This window comes from Bombina bombina, chromosome 5 (genome assembly GCF_027579735.1).
Source record: "Bombina bombina isolate aBomBom1 chromosome 5, aBomBom1.pri, whole genome shotgun sequence".
NCBI classification, from domain to species: domain Eukaryota; kingdom Metazoa; phylum Chordata; class Amphibia; order Anura; family Bombinatoridae; genus Bombina; species Bombina bombina.
Window position 1 is genome coordinate 1,144,788,909 of NC_069503.1, and position 15,976 is coordinate 1,144,804,884.

Here is a 15,976-nt window from a genome sequence, read left to right on the forward strand (position 1 = left end):
GGATTACCCAGGTAAAGCCCAAAGTATGATCTTACATTCACCTAGGTTACGAGTTTTGAGCACTACAAGGAAAGTAAATAACGCCACAAAAGTTATTTAATTCCTTATAGCGCTGCCATTACAAGTTTTGAAAAACACTGCTTATGCGTGCGATATGGAAATTTTAAGCTCCATACCGCACACAAAACAAGCAGTGTTTTGACGTGCTTATGCACGCTTTTATCAAAGACATCAATGGGGAGAGCCGGCAAAGAAAAGTCTAACACCTGTGATCGCAGAAACAAAAGTTCCGTAACGCAGCCCTATTGATTTCTATGGGGAAAAAGAAAATACGGTTTAAACCTAACATCCTAACATAAACCCCAAGTCTAAACACCCCTAACCTGTCGCCCCAACATCGCCGACGCCTGCCTATAGTTATTAACCCCTAATCTGCCGCTCCCGATATCGCCGCCACAATACTTAAGTTATTAACCCTTTATCTGCCGCACCCCAACATCGCCGCAACTATATTAAAGTTATTAACCCCTATTCCGCCGCTCCCGATATCGAATAAACTTCCAAGGGCCCTTAAAAGGGTCTTTTGTAGGGCATTGCCCTAAGATAAACAGCTCTTTTGCTCCAAAAAAACAATACATCTATCTATCTATCTATCTATCTATCTATCTATCTATCATCATCTAGCTATCTATCTATCATCATCTATATATCATCTGTATCTATCTATCTATCTATCTATCTATCTATCTATCTATCTGTCTATACAGTATCTATCTATCTATCTTTATCTATCTATCTGTATCTATCTATCTATCTATCTATCTATCTTTATCTATCTATTTATCTGTATCTATCTATATATCTATCAATCTGTATCTATCTATCTATCTATCTATCTATCTATCTATCTATCATCTCTATCATCTGTATCTATCTATCATCTAGCTATCTATCTATCTATCATCATCTATATATCATCTGTATCTATCTATCTATCTATCTATCTATGTATCTATCTGCCTATTCAGTATCTATCTATCTATCTATCTATCTATCTATCTTTCTATTTATCTGTATCTATCTATATATCTATAAATCTGTATCTATCTATCTATCTATCTATCTATCATCTATCTACATATCTATCTATCTATCTATCATCTATCTATCTATCTATCTATCATCTATCTATCTATCATCTATCATCTGTATCTATCTATCTATCTATCTATCTATCTATCTATCATCATCTATCTATCTATCATCTGTATCTATCTATCTATCTATCTATCTATCTATCTATCTATCATCTCTATCATCTGTATCTATCTATCTATCATCTATCTATCAATCTATCTTTCCATCCAGTATCTATCTATATATCTATTTATCTATCTATCTACTGTATCTATCTATCTACGGTATCTATAATCTATGTATATGTCTATTCAGTATCTATCCATCTAGCTATCTATCTATCTATCGATCTGTATCTATTGATCTGTATCTATCTATCTATCTGTCTATCTATCTGTCTATATCTATCTATCTGTATCTATCTATCTATCTATCTATCTATCTATCTATCTAACAATCATCTATTTATCTGTCTATTCAGTATCTATCTATTTATCTATATGTATCTATCTAACTATCTATCTATCTATCTATCTATCTATCTATCTATCATCTATGTATATATTTATCTGTCTCTATTTAAATATCTATCATCTGTATCTATCTGTCTATCTAGCTATCTATCTATCGATCTATCTCTATCTATCTATCATCTATTTATCTGTCTATCCAGTATCTATCTATCTATCTATCTATCTATCTATCTATCTATCTATCTATCTATCTATCTGTATCTATCGATCTATATATATATATCGATCTGTATATCTGTATCTATATGTCTATATCTATCTATCTGTTTCTATCTATCTTTTTATCTATCTGTCTATTCAGTATCTGTCTATTCAGTATCTATCTATCTATCTATCTATCTATCTATCTATCTATCATCTATCTATTGATCTGTATCTATCTATCTGAAGCTATTTATCTATCTATCCATATGTTTCTATCTATATCTATCTTTCTGTATCTATCTATATCTATCTATCTATCTCTCTATCTATCTGTATAACTAGCCGCTCAATTATAAAATCATCCCTTTATTAACCCCTTAATGACCAAGGATGTACGCCACACGTCCTCAAAAAAAATACAGTTAATGATCGAGGACGTGTGGCGTACGTCCTTGGTCTGGAAAGCAGCTGGAAGCGATCCTGCTCGCTTCCAGCTGCTTTCGGTTATTGCAGTGATGCCTCGATATGGAGGCATCCTGCAATAACCCCCCTTGGCCATCCGATGCAGAGAGAGCCACTCTGTGGCCCTCTCTGCACCGGACATCGGTGGCCGGTATCGTTGGTGGGAGCAAGTCTGGGAGGCGGGTGGGCGGCCATCGATGTGCCGAGTGCAGAGAAGGTGGGCGGGATCGGGGGGCGGAACCGTCGGGAGCGCGCACGGGAAGCGGCGCGCGTGCACGGGGGGGCGGCGGGCACGTGCACGGGGCGGGAGCGGGAGGGAACCGCTACACTACGGAAAAATAAGGCTGTGAAAGGTTAAAATTATTTGTAAAATAAAATATTACATATAAACAGCTAAGGGATCTGGAAGGGGTGGGGGCTGGTCTTGGGGGGGGGGGAAAGCTACACTACAGAAAAGGGATTTTTTTTAAAAAAAAAGGCACATTTGTTACTAAACTGGATACTGGCAGGACAGCTGCCAGTACCCAAGATGGCGCCCATTAAGGCAGAGGGGGAGGGTTAGAGAGCTGTTTTGGTGGGGGATCAGTGAGGTTGGGGGACTAAGGGGGGATCCTACTACAGCAGCATATGTAAATATGCCAAAAAAACCCCAAAAAAGCCAAGTATAGCTTTTATTTTAGTACTGGCAGAGTTTCTGCCAGTACTTAAGATGGCGGGGACAATTGTGGGGTGGCGGAGGGAAGAGAGCTGTTTGGGAGGGATCAGGGGGTTTCATGTTTCAGGTGGGAGGCTGAGCTCTACACTAAAGCTAAAATTAACCCTGCCAGCTACATAATTAACCCTTTCACTGCTAGCCATAATACACGTGTGAAATGCAGCGGCATTTTGCGGCCTTCTAATTACCAAAAAGCACGCCAAAGCCATATATGTCTGCTATTTGAACAAAGGGGATCCCAGAGAAGCATTTACAACCATTTGCGCCATAATTGAACAAGCTGTTTGTAAATTATTTCAGTGAGAAACCTAAAATTGTGAAAAATTTAACGTTTTTTTTTTAATTTGATCGCATTTGGCGGTGAAATGGGTGGCATGAAATATACCAAAATTGGCCTAGATCAATACTTTGGGGTTGTCTACTATACTACACTAAAGCTAAAAGTATCCCTAAAAGCTCCCTACATGGTCCATAATTAACCCCTTCACTGCTGGGCATAATACACGTGTAGTGCGCAGTGGCATTTAGCAGCCTTTCTAATTACTAAAAAGCAATGCCAAAGCCATATATGTCTGCTATTTCTGAACAAAGGGGATCCCAGAGAAGCATTAACAACCATTTAAGCCATAATTGCACAAGCTGTTTGTAAATAATTTCAGTGAGAAACCAAAAGTTTGTGAAAAAATTAGTAAAAAAGTGAACGATTTTTTGTATTTAATCGCATTTGGCGGTGAAATGGTGGCATGAAATATACCAAAATGGGCCTAGATGAATACTTTGGGATGTCTACTAAAAAAAATATATACATGTCAATGGATATTCAGAGATCCCTGAAAGATATTAGTGTTCTAATGTAACTAGCGCTAATTTTGAAAAATAATGGTTTGGAAATAGCAAAGTGCTACTTGTATTTATGGCCCTATAACTTACAAAAAAAGCAAAGAACATGTAAACATTGGGTATTTCTAAACTCAGGACAAAATTTAGAAACTATTTAGCATGGATGTTTTTTGGTGGTTGTAGATGTGTAACAGATTTTGGGGGTCAAAGTTAGAAAAAAGTGTGTTTTTTTCAATTTTTTCCTCTTATTTATAATTTTTTTTATAGTAAATTATAAGATATGATGAAAATGATGGTATCTTTAGAAAGTCCATTTAATGGCGAGAAAAACGGTATATAATATGTGTGGGTACAGTAAATGAGTAAGAGGAAAATTACAGCTAAACACAAACACCGCAGAAATGTAAAAATAGCCTTGGTCCCAAACGGACAGAAAATGGAAAAGTGCTGTGGTCATTAAGGGGTTAATGTAACATGGGGTTTCAAAGAGATACATTATGTTTCGGGGGAAGCCCCCTTAATAATGTGATCGTGACTATAGCTCTTCAACAACATTAACCCTACTGAGTTCAATACAACCCTCTTATACATGTCTTTTTTTTTTTAAATAAATTTTTAATTTGAGAGAAACACATAATACAAGAATATCATACAAATGTAACATTTTCAATGATACAGACAAAAGAGAAATAATAACAACCACTAGTGCAGTTTCAATAGTTTCAGTACAAAACGATATTCCAATGTTGCATGATACTTCAGTTAACATTTTTCTCAGTTTTATATTAATAAAGCGTATTTAAACGTAAACATAAGTAAGTGGGAATATATACTCTCATAGAACAGCCTCAAGAAGGATAACGGGGTAAGAAATGGAGAAAATAAAAATATTGGGTCAGAAAGGGGGATGGAAAATAGGTGTATACAGTAAACAAATAGTAGTATATTATATTAGAAGGAGGTGACCAAGGTCTAATTAGTGTCAAGCTTGTTTAATTAGAGAATTTTTTCCCACCATGGTGCCCAAGTTGCGTGATAGAAATCTAGTTTATCTAGGGCTGAATGGGAGTAAGCTTCCATTTTTGATAAATAGTTGACTGTAGCTAAAATTTGTGAGGGTGGTAGAGGAGAAAGTTGTTTCCATGCTTTCGCTATTTCTAATTTAGTGGCCATTAGTACATAGATAAGGCTTTATGTGTAGGGGTAATGGCTGGGAAATTCAGGTGAAGCAGGCCAATGTGGGGGACTAAGCTGAAGAATGATGCCTAGGGAGTGTAGAAGGTTAGTTACCCAAAGCCACATGGAGGAGATTCTAGGACAGAACGACCAGATATGTGCCTGAGTTCCAAGTTGTCCACAGCCCCTCCAGCAAACAGGGGAGTGAGAGTCATATATCCTATGAAGGGTGACTGGTACTAAGTGCCATCATACTGCGATTTTGTAGTGGAGTTCCCAAAGGGGATGTGCAATGTAATAACTTTCTAGTAGACTTAAGTTCTCTGTACCAGGAATCGGCGTCAGCCGTGAAGTTAAGTTCGGTCTCCCAAGCAATAAAATGCAAAACTTTTTGTTGAGAGGAGGGATCCAGTAGAATCTCGTAGTAGAACGACAAGGTTCCCTTAATTTTGTGAGGTAGGGACCATCGCTGCTCCACACTGTAGCAGGTCTAAGGTTCTCTCTAGGGAATCCCCATGATCTGACTATGGAACAAAGTCGGAAGGCCTCAATTTCAACGGAGCTGGAATTCGTAATTTATTGCAAATCGATGAATGGGACATACCTCCAGTATGATCGTAGAGATCAACCTACACGGTCTGCTCAAGAGGAAGACCAGCTGGAGATATGAGTATCAGGTAAGCAGAAGAGAACACTAGTAATGGTTTGACATGGGGAGCGATCGAATTTAAGTGTCTCACCTGATCCCAGAATCTGAGGGTATCTAAAATCACCGGGGGTGTGGTATAGAGACTTTTCAATAATGGGAGGGAATCCAAGGGAGGTCTGTCAATCCCACGTCTGAAGGGAGAAGCGACTGTTCTACTTCTCTCCATGAGGCTGGGCTATCATTGCAACCCCATTCTATCAGATGAGCTAAGCGCGCCGCTTGATAGTAGAGAATGATGTTAGGCATTCCTAGGCCTCCTCTATCACTAGGTCCTTTGAAGAGTTTGTCTCGACGTTCGAGGTTTCTTTGCCCTTCCAGACATAACAAGTGATGAGGCTCGGAAGTTTATTAAGAATTTTCCGAGGTAAATTAAGTGGGATAGTGCGGAATAGATAGATAATCGTTGGAATCTCTTATACATGTCTTAACATGATCAATGATCTGAAATGTAGTTGGCTTATATTATGCTTAGCTTTTACAAAATGTTATGTGACTCGGGGCAGATAACACCTTACATCGCATATTGCCCTTGTGTTCATTAATGCGGGTCCCAGACACTTCTAGTGGTCTCACCCATATAGACAAACCCACAGGGAAATTTAATTAAGTATATATCAAACACAGTTTCACAAGTATAATAACCTCAAATGTAATATTTGTGGCCAGTGTGAGGAGGACTCCTTAGGTTGTAAATTCTATTTTTACTTATCTCCTTTTTGCTCTCTGGTTGATGTGATGGAATATGGCTTGAGTTCTTTGATTTTTTGAAACCTCCTCCTCAACATCCACTCCTCCTAAGAGCCTTTCTTTTTCTCCTTTTTTCAGCTTATTCTTGAGTCCAGAAGGTGATGGCCTTCTACTAAAAAAGGAACCTTAGAGGACTTTACGGGAGTGTTTCTTGTTCCCTATATCGTGTGCTTCTTGAAGTAGATGGTTGTTGGTTTTTATAATTAATCTCAGCGTTGTCATCAGTCAAATTATTCAGTGGGGAATATCTATTTTTAAAATGTACTCTATTTAGTCTATAGATATTGTACCTAGATTCCCTATAGTTCTTATTTTGCATTTGTCTATCATGCATAGATCTTTCTTAGATTTTACTTTCTAACATGTTGGTCTAAAAATTAATTTCTTCCTCCTTTGTATTTGATCTATTATATATATTATCCTTTATTTTACATTTCTCCATTTCATTTTCATTTCAGTCTCATATGGATTCCCTATTCTGGTTCTTCGCCATTTGATGGTTGTTATTTTCTTTGTCTGGATTATGCCATGTGTGGATGATGTACTTCAATATTTGGTATAACAGCAAAAGCTTCATAGTCTTATCTCTCCCTCTCAAATGTCAGGAAATCTTTTGGGGGCACCTGGCTATAAGAGGAAAAGTGTCTGGGGATTTCCAAGTCCATTTAGCTGTGGAATTCAAAAACTGAAATATGTATTTGTATGTATATATGTAAGTCTATATGTGTGTACATATGTATTTATATGAGTGTATATATAATTACAGACAAATATACACATATAAAGACATAAATACATATGTACACACCACACACATACATATATACTGTATATATATATATATATATATATATATATATATATATATATTATATATATATAAGTAGAAAAAAGAATGCGCAAAAATACCTCTTCAGACCGGTGTAGAAATAAAATGCAAAATTTATTAATCCATGTTAAAAGAATAGACAAACCGTAGCACGGAGTGTAGACAAATAAAATCACATCAATGTGGACAGGAACGTTGCATACATGTTTCGTGCCTGCGCACTTGATACTGCATAGGTAATTACCGTGCACCACCTCCTTTTTAAAGGGACAAACTCCCTTGATGTCTTAAAGAGACAGTACCTGCATAATATTGGTGTAGTATAATGTCTGTCAGTAAACTAATGGCCTAAAAATTTATGAAAAAATTTTGGTTTGCTTATTTAAATTTATTTAATTTTATTTCTTATATATATCTTAACTAAATTTATTAATTTAGACCAATAAGGAAAGAATAATAATTATTAGATTGTATGGAAAAAACAGAACAGAAACATATACCTCCAAAAACTGCTATGTGTCATGGGTTCATTAATATAGAAATAAACAGAAAATACACAATGTGTGTGCTAGAGCAATTTATAAAATATTTGATATTATGTTCATAATAACATAATATCAAATATTTTATAAATTGCTCTAGCACACACATTGTGTATCTATTAACTTGCCAACAATGTGGCAACAATACACAGGAAAACGAAACGTTCCTTGAAGGATAGATTTTTACAACACCTTAGATCACTGGAAGACACTGATTCTGATACCCCCAGTAGCGAGACACTGTAGGGAATGTCATAACTCAGACAATTCCAAAACTGACCATTCAAGGAATAGATCACATTTCCTGTTTGGAAAAGAGGAGGAAGTAGAGAGAACAAACTAAACAAGAGAGAAATATATTGGCTGTTTGTTCTCAAAACCACCGTCCCATATGGCCTTAATATTAGGAGAGATCTTGACACATTTACATGAGTCAACATATTTTTTCTCCTAATATTATACTGAATAAATAGTTTTTCTGTTTATTTCTATATTAATGAACCCATGACACATAGCAGTTTTTGGAGGTATAAGTTTCTGTTCTGTTTTTTCCATACAAATCTAATAATTATTATTCTTTCCTTATTGGTCTACATAATAAATTTAGTAAGATATATATAAGAAATAAAATTAAATAAATTTAAATAAGCAAACCAAATTTTTTCATAAATTTTTAGGCCATTAGTTTACTGACAGACATTATACTACACCAATATTTATTGCATGGGTACTGTCTCTTTAAGACATCAAGGGAGTTTGTCCCTTTAAAAAGGAGGTGTGCACAGGTAATTACCTATGCAGTGATCAAGTGCGCAGGCACGAAACATGTATGCAACGTTCCTGTCCACATTGATGTGATTTTATTTGTCTACACCTCGTGCTACGGTTTGTCTATTCTTTTAACATGGATTAATAAATTTTGGATTTTATTCTACACCGGTCTGAAGAGGTATTTTGCGCATTCTTTTTTTCTACTTCTATATTCCTTATTATGGTATCCAGCAAATACCTGAGAATGCAGCATCTACACTGACCGGATATACTCACTCTCCATTGTGTCGTACCTACTGAGGTCAGAATCTGGAGCGGAAGTACGCTTAGACGCACCCGGAACAAGGTGAGAGGTGATCAGTGGCGCTTTCTTTGAAACTTTGTATCTATATATATATATAAATATATATATATATATATATAAAATATATAAGAATTAGGAGAAAGTGAAATCAGCGCTAAGTGAAAGAACCCTGGGACAGTTGAAGTAATACAAAGTAGCTATAAATAGGCTGCCCAATACCTGCACATAAGATAATAATTAGGTCCCCACCCAAGAATATCTAATGTCCAAATTGGTAGACAAAAATGTGTGTAGAAAGAATGGTAAAAAGGCACACTATTCAGTAAGAAAAATGATAGTTACAATCCAATAGAAACTATCTCCGCCCCAAAAACTAATAATCCTAGTGGGATATATAAATGTTACTATAGATGAAATAGAAAACTCTGAAATTATCCTCCATATTGATAACTAGCTCAGATAAACCAAGTGTGATCAGTAAATAATTGTTAGCCTAATAAGTAATTAGATATGATTCTAAATCTGAATTGATCCCAATTAGGTGAAGTTGAAACAATTACTTGGATACAAAAGTATTGCTTTTCTCAAATTAATGTCCTCTCAATGTCCTCTCAAGTTCAGTTGGTTAAGGACACACACCAAAGGACATGAAACTGAATCAGATGAAAAAAGTCACTGTAAATATAAAGCAAAGTTCCTATATCAGTATCCACACATATGTAATAAAATGCCCACTTACTAGATGTTACCTCAATCAAATGAGGTAAGTGTGGTGTGTCTTTAAATAGCAGGTCCCCGTATATATCAATTCAAATATTTGCCTTCAATGCAGCCTGGATATGGTGAAATGTTCCTCTCTCTTTAGGCGTCTCTTCAACCTTCACCTCTCCACGTCGTAGGGGGCGGAATATAGGAGGAGACACAAAAACAAGACAATAGTGCAATACTGTATGTAAAATGTGCCCAATATTTATTAAAACACTTAGGTAAAAACTGCTAACATTATATAACCTTCAATACATTATATATCAGTCAAACATGATCAGCTCACAATCGATAACAGCAAAGCACAATCCAATAAAAACCGAAAAAGTGATATAATCTGTACTAAGGTTGTAAGAAAATTTTCACCATCCGAGTCAAAATGGCAAAGATGCAAATGATAAAACCAAAAGTCTCCTTTTAAAAGTCTCTTTTCAATTCTTCTCCTAATGCGTTTCAAAGGTCTCAAATATAATATATACCTTCTTCATCACAGGATATTTTTAACTGAACTACTCGATAATGATATTCAGGCTTCTTTACTTCGGCCTACTAGTGGCTATCATTGGTTGATGTAATCCATGTGACTGCAGGGGTCTGTGTGCTATAGCACCAATCAGGCAAGCTCTTATATCTGTTACAATGGGGAATGTCAATTGATCACTGAGAGTAAAAAAAAAAACAAACTCATTTTCCACTTCTTTATTAGAGTTTGAACACTGCTGATTTGTATTCTCAATTCCTTGGATATATTTTTATATCCCTTTCCTGTTTTATACAGTTCAACTACCTTTTCCCGCAGATCCTTTGACAATTCTTTTGCTTTCCCCATGACTCAGAATCCAGAAACGTCAGTGTGACAGACCCATCTGTCAGTACTGGAAGGGTTAACTTTGTTCAGCTTTGAGAAACTATTTTCTGAAAACAGGTTTCCTGGCATCAGCTATTGTTTACTGTAATTAAGTTTAAGTGATAAGTGTTCACATTGTTTAATCAGACTGCCAGGTGCCAAGAAGGACTCCATTGTTTTCTTGTGTTTAATTGTTTATTTGGTTAAGTAATGTAATCTATTGTTACCAGTAAAAGGGCATCTTCCCTCTATCTAATGTACAATACTCTTCCAACCCCCCATCTGGCTCTCTAGGGGATTTCTGCATAATACTGGGCATATAGACCTCAATAAAACACCTTCTTTTTATCTCTCAAGATGGAGCTTGGTCTCATGTTTGGGGGGGGAATTAACTGGGTTTGTGTGTTGCTGATCCCGTATTCAGGGCATCTTTCATCAGGTATTAACCCTTGATATCCGGGTTATATCATAACAACCGGTGGCAATTGACAGGAATGAACCTCATCGCCCAGAAGAGCTACCCTTAAAGACCTGGCTAGAACAACGGGGCCGACAAGCCAGTAACCTCAGAAGAGGGAAGTTATTACAATACTGACCGAGATGGACAGAGTAACCAGGGCCCGAAGGAACCAATGAGCCCAGCATTTCAGACAGAACCCCGAAGAAGCAAGCTTTGAACCGGGCGGGTTAAAATAAGACTGGCACATTATGACCCCAACCTGTCTGCCCGAAATTATGGACCGGGTCATAGCAGCCGTGGATGCCAACCTACTTTGCCAAAGCGGCGCTGCAGCAGCCCAAGTCACAGCAACCCCAGTGGAAAAGAGAAAGGTACATTTTGGAGCTTTTAAAAACTTCCTGGAACAGAAGGAGAGATTTGATGGGTACCTTGTGGATTTTGAAGGCAATGTGCCCTACACAAGGTACCCGCAGAGGACTGGGTCAAGATATTATACGGAAAATTATCCGGCCGGGCCAGCGAGGCTTTTCAGGCCATTCCGGTTGAGGGAGTCAGGGATTATAATGCTGTAAAAGAGGCTGTTGCTCTCCAGGTATGCGATTACACCAGAGGCATAACAGGAGGCGGTTCAAGAGACACTGTTAAACTAGCTGGAAATTCCTACGTTGAGTGGGCATGTAAGGTGCACCGCACAGCAGCTCACTGGATGGCGGGGTGCCAAGCCGTATCTGGGGAAGAGGTGCAAAAAGCGCACAAAAGACCAGAGTGTCCCCTTAACACAGCTAAACCAAGCATAGTCCAGGATGATAAGCGTTCACATTGTTTAATCAGACTGCCAGGTGCCAAGAAGGACTCCATTGTTTTCTTGTTTTTAATTGTTTATTTGGTTAAGTAATGTAATCTATTGTATCCTGTAAAAGGGCATCTTCCCTCTATCTAAATGTACAATACTCTTCCAACCCCCCATCTGGTCTCCTAGGGAGTTCTGCATAAATTACTGGGCATATAGACCTCAATAAAACCCATTCTTTTTTACTCTCAAGATGGAGCTTGGTCATCATGTTTGGGGGGAATTAACTGGGTTTGTGTGTTGCTGATCCCGTTATTCAGGGCATCTCTTCATCAGGTATTAACCCTTGAATATCCGGGTTATATCATACAACCGGTGGCAATTGACGGAATGAACCTCAATCGCCCAGAAGAGCTACCCTTAAAGACCTGCTAGAACAACGGGGCCGACAAGCCAGTAACCTCAGGAAGAGGGAGATTATTACAATACTGACCGAGATGACAGAGTACCAGGGCCCGAAGGAACAATGAGCCCAGCATATCAGACAGAACCCCCAGAAGAAGCAAGCTTTGAGCCGGGCGGTTAAAATAAGACTGGCACATATGACCCGCAACCTGTCTGCCGAAATTATGGGAACCGGGTCCATTAGCCCGCCGTGGATGCCAACCTACTTTGCCAAAGCGGCCGCTGCAGCAGCCCAAGTCACAGCAACCCCAGTGGAAAAGAGAAAGGTACATTTTGGAGCTTTTAAAAAACTTCCTGGAAACAGAAGGAGAGATTGAGTGGGTACCTTGTGGATTTTGATAGGCAAATGTGCCCTACACAAGGTACCCGCAGAGGACTGGGTCAAGATATTATACGGAAAATTATCCGGCCGGGCCAGCGAGGCTTTTCAGGCCATTCCGGATGAGGGAGTCAGGGATTATAATGCTGTAAAAGAGGCGTTGCTCTCCAGGTATGCGATTACACCAGAGGCATACAGGAGGCGGTTCAGAGACACTGTTAAACTAGCTGGAAATTCCTACGTTGAGTGGGCATGTAAGGTGCACCGCACAGCAGCTCACTGGATGGCGGGGGTGCCAAGCCGTATCTGGGGAAGAGGTGCAAAAAGGCACAAAAGACCAGAGTGTCCCCTTAACACAGCAAACCAAGCACAGTCCAGGATGATAAGCGTTCACATTGTTTAATCAGACTGCCAGGTGCCAAGAAGGACTCCATTGTTTTCTTGTTTTTAATTGTTTATTTGGTTAAGTAATGTAATCTATTGTATCCTGTAAAATGGAATCTTCCCTCTATCTAATGTACAATACTCTTCCAACCCCCCATCTGGTCTCCTAGGGGAGTTCTGCATAAATACTGGGCATATAGCCCTCAATAAAACACATTCTTTTTTATTCTCAAGATGGAGCTTGGTCTCATGTTTGTGGGGAATTAACTGGGTTTGTGTGTTGCTGATCCCGTATTCAGGGCATCTTTTATCAGGTATTAACCCTTGATATCCGGGTTATACCATAACAGTCAGTGCAGCACTGGATGAAAGATGCAAGGGTCTGTCAGGAGTCCAGAAACTCATTGACCTTTTATACACACACACTTATTACAAGAAAATAGATCACAGGTGAGGATGGTTACCTTTAATATCCATTCAAACCCTTTTGTGTCAACTTGTGTGCATGTTATCAGTCCGAAATCACCAGGGTATGTAAACTTTTAATCAGGGTCATTTGGGCAGTTTCTGTTGTCATTATGATTTAAAAAGAGTAAAGACAGTTGATTGATAATAAACGGCTTCAGTCAAACACTAACCATGAGTGAAAGAAAAGTTTTCGTGTAATTATTCATATTCTCTGAAAATTGGCCAAGAAATCATAAATTCTGCCAGGGTATGTAAACTTATGAGCATAACTGTATATATATATATATATATATATATATATATATATATATATATATATGTGCATTGGAGCCGTTTGCAGTTAAGTAGATGAAAGCATTAAAAATCATATTTATGCAATATTCATATTGAATAAAGGTTTTAACTATGTATTTATTGTAAACATTTCAGATTTCAATGTTCTTCACATAGCAGAATATGTTACAAGTGTTTTTAAATAGATATTCATATATATATATATATATATATATATATATTATATTATATATATATATATATATATATATATATATATATATATATATGTACATATACTATTTGTACCAAAATATAATTCACATATATATGTATTTATGAATAAATAAACATTTTTTGCTATGTGAAATATTATTATTTTATGTTGGGTTAGCACGCTTGAGAAAGAGCTGTTAGGTTTGCGTGACTTGTTGGGTTTTCCCCACTTTTTGCACTCCATTGAAGTCTATGGGGCAAAATGTTAATGCGGTCACAATATTCAAAGTTTGGCTTTTTGCGCACAAGCAATTTTGTTTTACTTTCAGCTTATAATATGCACGCTACCCAAGTCAAGCGGAGTTAACACGCGAGCAGGAGCTCAAACTACCACTCCACTCGTAATCCAGTCCTAAATCAGTATATATTTATTTGTGTAAATCCAGCACCACACAATGCTGAGAGAGCTCGCCCCATATCTATCTATGCCATAGTGCAATATGTACAAAAATAGTAAGTGTAAATACATGAAGTCAGCGATCAATCATTTACCAGCTCTTTATATATTTCTGTAACTTCTATACAGAGTATCACTAACGCTCGGACCTTGTATACACAGGTACAGTGCCATTTATGTCTGTCTGTTTGTCTAGAGGCACATTTATTACACTTACTGATGCACTAATGGTTTTCATCCCTTATCTCTCATGCACTTGTTTCTGTCCAAAATACTGAGAGGGTTGGTGTGGCCCAAACCTTTAAATATATAGGGCTAAATTACGAGTGGAGTGCAAATTAACGCTCCTGCTTGAGTGTTAATTGCGCTCGAATTAAGATTGTTGCGCTCATTGGGTTGCTCTCCTGACGAGCACAAAAATCAGAAGTTAGAATATCGTGTACGCATTCACTTATTCCCCCATAGAAGTCAATGGGGAAATAAGTGGAAAAAGACCCCACTCTCGCGCAAACCTGATTGCATATTCTCAAGTGCGCTAACCCGACATGAAAATATAAATATATTTTACATTCCAATGTTCTTTAGATTACAGAATTTATTCATAAATAAATATTTCTACATATATCTGATGGTATTTCGGTACAATATATATAGCAATACCTATATATATATATGTATAGATATATACAGGAAAATCTATTTAAAAATACTTAGAACATATTAGGCTATGTGCAGAACAATGGAATGTGAAATATTTACAGTAAATGCATAGTTAAATCATTTATTAATTATGAATATTGTATAAATATGCTGTCACATGTTTTCATCTACTTAACAGCAAAGGGCTCCATTGTAATTCTATTGATGTCTAGATATGTATACATTTGTATTTATGTGTTTGTATTTCTATATATGTCTGTAAATACATATATACACATATAAATTCATATCTATACATATATAGACACACACACACACACACATATATATATACACATATAAATTCATATCTATACATACATAGACACACACACACATATATATATATATATATATATATATATATATATATACACGTACATATATACACATATAAATTCATATCTATACATATATAGACACACACACATATATATTTAGATATGTTTATGTATGTATCTCAATGTTAAAGCCCTTTGCAGCCTATTTCTAAAACCTGATATCTCATATCTTTGAGCTTTATAACTTTTGTGTGCAATATTTTTTTGTAATTTTTTTTTATTAGACAGTGTTATTATGAATGCTATTATACTTGTAATGTATTTTTGATGTGTTTTTTTTACAACTTTTTAGTTTCACGAAACAGTTAACAGTTCTGCGGTCGCGGTAATCATTCTAGTGTAAATCGTGATTGAGCTCACACAATCGTGTTTACATAGAAACATAGAATTTGACGGTAAATAAGAACCAAAAAGGCCCATCAAGTCTACCCATATTACATGTTACTGTTTCCTTAGGATAGCCTTATGCATGTCCCATCAAGTTTACACATATTACATGTTACTGTTTCCTTAGGATAGCCTTATGCATGTCCCATCAAGTCTACCCATATTACATGTTACTTTTTCCTTAGGATAGCCTTAT